This window comes from Arachis stenosperma, chromosome 3 (genome assembly GCF_014773155.1).
Source record: "Arachis stenosperma cultivar V10309 chromosome 3, arast.V10309.gnm1.PFL2, whole genome shotgun sequence".
Classification (NCBI taxonomy): Eukaryota; Viridiplantae; Streptophyta; class Magnoliopsida; order Fabales; family Fabaceae; genus Arachis; species Arachis stenosperma.
Window position 1 is genome coordinate 54,101,222 of NC_080379.1, and position 5,428 is coordinate 54,106,649.

At 39.9% G+C, this 5,428-nt stretch overlaps 1 non-coding gene across 1 annotated transcript; it reads left to right on the forward strand.

The window, feature by feature from the left end:
* Positions 1–1,919: 1,919 nt before the first annotated feature.
* LOC130972706 (small nucleolar RNA R71) lies at positions 1,920–2,023 on the forward strand. The gene has a single exon (XR_009083869.1). It is a non-coding gene; the product is annotated as a small nucleolar RNA R71 (small nucleolar RNA).
* Positions 2,024–5,428: the final 3,405 nt, after the last annotated feature.

Consider the following 5,428-nt stretch of genomic DNA (forward strand, 5'->3'; position numbering starts at 1 on the left):
CTGGCGTTTAAACGCCAGTGGGTTCTTCCTCCAGGGTGTGCTGTTTTTCTTCCTGTTTTTCATTCTGTTTTTGCTTTTTTCATTGATTTTGTGACTTCTTATGATCATCAACCTACAAAAGACATAAAATAACAAAAGAAAATAGTTAATTATAAAACATTGGGTTGCCTCCCAACAAGCGCTTCTTTAATGTCATTAGCTTGACAGAGGACTCTCATGGAGCCTCACAGATGCTCAGAGCCATGTTGAAACCTCCCAACACCAAACTTAGAGTTTGAATGTGGGGGTTCAACACCAAACTTAGAGTTTGGTTGTGGCCTCCCAACACCAAACTTAGAGTTTGACTGTGGGGGCTCTGTTTGGCTCTGTTTTGAGAGAAGCTCTTCATGCTTCTTCTCCATGGTGATAGAGGGATATCCTTGAGCTTTAAACACAAAGGATTCTTCATTCACTTGAATGATTAACTCTCCTCTATCAACATCAATCACAGCCTTTGCTGTGGCTAGGAAGGGTCTGCCAAGGATGATGGATTCATCCATGCACTTCCCAGTCTCTAGGACTATGAAATCAGTAGGGATGTAGTGGTCTTCAATCTTAACCAAAACATTTTCTACAAGTCCATGAGCTTGTTTTCTTGAGTTGTCTGCCATCTCTAGTGAGATTTTTGCAGCTTGTACCTCAGAGATCCCTAGCTTCTCCATTACAGAGAGGGGCATGAGGTTTACACTTGACCCTAAGTCACACAAGGCCTTCTTGAAGGTCATGGTGCCTATGGTACAAAGTATTGAAAACTTCCCAGGATCCTGCCTCTTTTGAGGCAGTTTCTGCCTAGACAAGTCATCCAGTTCTTTGGTGAGCAAAGGGGGTTCATCCTCCCAAGTCTCATTTCCAAATAACTTGTCATTTAGCTTCATGATTGCTCCAAGGTATTTAGCAACTTGTTCTTCAGTGACATACTCATCCTCTTCAGAGGAAGAATACTCATCAGAGCTCTTGAATGGCAGAAGTAAATCCATTGGAATCTCTATGGTCTCATTTTGAGCCTCAGATTCCCATGGTTCCTCATTGGGGAACTCAATGGAGGTCAGTGCACGCCCATTGAGGTCTTCCTCAGTGGCGTTCACTGCCTCTTCTTCCTCCCAGAATTCGGCCATGTTAATGGCTTTGCACTCTCCTTTTGGATTTTCTTCAGTATTGCTTGGGAGAGCACTAGGAGGGAGTTCAGTGATTTTCTTGCTCAGCTGACCCACTTGTGCCTCCAAATTCCTAATGGAGGACCTTGTTTCAGTCATGAAACTTTGAGTGGTTTTGAATAGATCAGAGACCATGGTTGCTAAGTCAGAGGGATTCTGCTTAGAACTCTCTCTGTCTGTTGCTGAGAAGATGATGGAAAAGGCTTGCCATTGCTAAACCTGTTTCTTCCACCATTATTGTTATTGAAACCTTGTTGAGGTCTTTCTTGATTCTTCCATGAGAAATTTGGGTGATTTCTCCATGAAGAATTATAGGTGTTTCCATAGGGTTCTCCTAGGTAATTCACCTCTTCCATTGAAGGGTTCTCAGGATCATAGGCTTCTTCTTCAGATGAAGCTTCCTTAGTACTGCTTGGTGCATTTTGCATTCCAGACAGGCTTTGAGAAATCAAATTGACTTGTTGAGTCAATATCTTGTTCTGAGCCAGAATGGCATTCAGAGCATCAATCTCAAGAACTCCTTTCTTCTGATTAGTCCCATTGTTCACAGGATTCCTTTCAGAAGTGTACATGAATTGGTTATTTGCAACCATTTCAATGAGCTCTTGAGCCTCTGTAGGCGTCTTCTTTAGATGAAGAGATCCTCCAGCAGAGCTATCCAAGGACATCTTGGATAGTTCAGAGAGACCATCATAGAAAATACCTATGATGCTCCATTCAGAAAGCATGTCAGATGGACATTTTCTGATCAATTGTTTGTATCTTTCCCAAGCTTCATAGAGGGATTCACCATCCTTCTGTCTGAAGGTTTGGACTTCCACTCTAAGCTTACTCCATTTTTGAGGTGGAAAGAACTTTGCCAAGAAGGCATTGACTAGCTTTTCCCAAGAGTCCAGGCTTTCTTTAGGTTGTGAGTTCAACCATATTCTAGCTCTGTCTCTTACAGCAAAAGGGAATAGCATAAGTCTGTAGACCTCAGGGTCTACCCCATTAGTCTTGACAGTGTCACAGATTTGCAAGAACTCAGCTAAAAACTGATGAGGATCTTCCAATGGAAGTCCATGGAGCTTGCAATTCTGTTGCATTAGAGAAACTAATTGAGGCTTAAGCTCAAAGTTGTTTGCTTCAATGGCAGGGATAGAGATGCTTCTCCCATAGAAGTCGGGAGTAGGTGCAGTAAAGTCACCCAGCACCTTCCTTGCATTGTTTGCATTGTTGTTGTTTTCGGCTGCCATGTGTTCTTCTTCTTTGAAGAATTTGGTCAGGTCCTCTAAAGAGAGTTGTGCTTTGGCTTCTCTTAGCTTTCTCTTCAAGGTCCTTTCAGGTTCAGGATCAGGCTCAACAAGAATGCTTTTGTCTTTGCTCCTGCTCATAAGAAAGAGAAGGGAACAAGAAAATGTGGAATCCTCTATGTCACAGTATAGAGATTCCTTGAAGTGTCAGAGGAAAAGAAGAGTAGAAGACAGAAGTAGAAAATTCGAACTTATCAAAGGAGATGGAGTTCGAATTTTGCATTAAGGGATAGTGTTAGTCCATAAATAGAAGGATGTGAGGAGAAGGGAAGTAATTTTCGAAAATTAAGTGAAAGATTTTGAAAATATTTTTGAAAAACATTACTTAATTTTCGAAAATGAGAGTGGGAAAGAAATAAGATGATTTTCGAAAAAAATTTTGAAATTAGAAATCAAAAAGATTTGATTGAAAACTATTTTGAAAAAGATGAGGTTAAGAAGATATGATTGATTTCAAAAATATGTGATTGAAAAGATATGATTTGAAAACAATTTTAAAAAGATTTGATTTTAAAAACTAGTAACTTGGCTATCAAGAAAAGATATGATTCAAACATTAAACCTTTCTCAACAGAAAAGGCAACATACTTGAAATGTTGAATCAAATCATTAATTGATAGTAAGTATCTTTGAAAAAGAAAAGAAATTGATTTTGAAAACATTTGATTGAAAAGATATGATTTGAAAAAGATTTGATTTTGAAAAACTTTGAAAACTTGAAAAAAAATTTGATTTGAAAACAAAATTCTCCTCCTTGTGCCATCCTGGCGTTAAACGCCCAGAGTGGTGCACATTCTGGCGTTTAACGCCCAAAACTATACCCTTTTGGGCGTTAAACGCCCAACCAGGTACCCTGGCTGGCGTTTAAACGCCAGTCTGTCCTTCTTCACTGGGCGTTTTGAACGCCCAGCTTTTTCTGTGCAATTCCTCTGCTGTATGTGCTGAATCTTCAATTCTCTGTGTTATTGACTTGAAAAGACACAAATTAAAAATATTTTGGATTTTTAATAATAAAGGATAATCAAAATGCAACTAAAATCAAATAACAATGCATGCAAGACACCAAACTTAGCAGTTTGTATACCACTGACACTAACAATATGAGAATGCATATGAGACACACAAAATACTTCAAGTCAATAGAATTCAAAGATTAGAGCAAGTAAATCATCAAGAACATCTTGAAGATTACTAAGACATATGAATGCATGCAATTGACACTAAACTTAAGATGAGACACTAGACTCAAACAAGAAACATAAATTATTTTTGGTTTTTATAAATTTTTTTTTATTTTTTTGTGTTTTTCGAAAATTAAGTGGAAAAAAGGTATCAAAATTCTTAATGAGAATTCCAGGAATCAGTGCAATGCTAGTCTAAGACTCCGGTCCAGGAATTAGACATGGCTTCACAGCCAGCCAAGCTTTCAAAGAAAGCTTCGGTCCAAAACACTAGACATGGCCAAAGGCCAGCCAAGCCTTAGCAGATCACTGCTCCAAAAGCAAGATTGATAAAGATCAACAAGCTCTTGTGATGACAAGTTGAAACCTCGGTCCAATGAGATTAGATATGGCTTCTCAGCCAGCCAGACTTCAACAAATCATCATGAAACTCTAGAATTCATCTTCAAGAATTTCGAAAAAAATACCTAATCTAAGCAACAAGATGAACCTTCAGTTGTCCAAACTCGAACAATCCCCGGAAACGGCGCCAAAAACTTGGTGCTTGTTGCCGGATCAGAAATTTGGCACTGATGTTACCAAAAGCTTACTCAAAACTTGAACAATCCCCGGCAACGGCGCCAAAAACTTGGTGCGCGAAATTGTGAACAATACTTTTTCACAACTCTCATAATCCCCGGTCATGAACTCCAAAAACTTGGTAGCTCAATTCCATGGCATTACACAACTTCGCACAACTAACCAGCAAGTGCACTGGGTCGTCCAAGTAATACCTTACGTGAGTAAGGGTCGATCCCACGGAGATTGTTAGTATGAAGCAAGCTATGGTCATCTTGTAAATCTTAGTCGGGCAGACTCAAATGGATATGGTGATGAACGAAAATAACATAAAAGATAAAGATAGAGATACTTATGTAATTCATTGGCAGGAACTTTAGATAAGCGCATGAAGATGCCTTCCCTTCCGTCTCTCTGCTTTCCTACTGTCTTCATCCAATCCTTCTTATTCCTTTCCATGGCAAGCTCGTGTAGGGTTTCACCGTTGTCAATGGCTACCTCCCATCCTCTCAGTGAAAGCGATTGCATATGCCCTGTCACGGCACGCGGAATTCAGCTGTCGGTTCTCGGTCAGGCCGGAATAGAATCCATTGATTCTTTTGCGTCTGTCACTAACGCCCCGCCTGCTAGGAGTTTGAAGCACGTCACAGTCATTCAATCATTGAATCCAACTCAGAATACCACAGACAAGGTTAGACCTTCCGGATTCTCTTGAATGCTGCCATCAGTTCTCGCCTATACCACGAAGATTCCGGTTAAAGAATCCAAGAGACATTCACTAGAGCCTTGGTTGCTTGTAGAACAAAAGTGGTTGTCAGTCACCTTGTTCATAAGTGAGAATGATGATGAGTGTCACGGATCATCACATTCATCAAGTTAAAGAACAAGTGATATCTTGGACAAAGAACAAGCGGAATTGAATGGAAGAACAATAGTAATTGCATTAATACTCGAGGTACAGCAGAGCTCCACACCTTAATCTATGGTGTGTAGAAACTCCACCGTTGAAAATACATAAGCATAAGGTCTAGGCATGGCCGAATGGCCAGCCTCCCAAATTGAGTTCAATCATAAAACATGATCAAAAGCTCTCTAATACAATAGTAAAAGGTCCTACTTATAGAAAACTAGTAGCCTAGGGTGTACAGAGATGAGTAAATGACATAAAAATTCACTTCCGGGCCCACTTGGTGTGTGCTTGGGC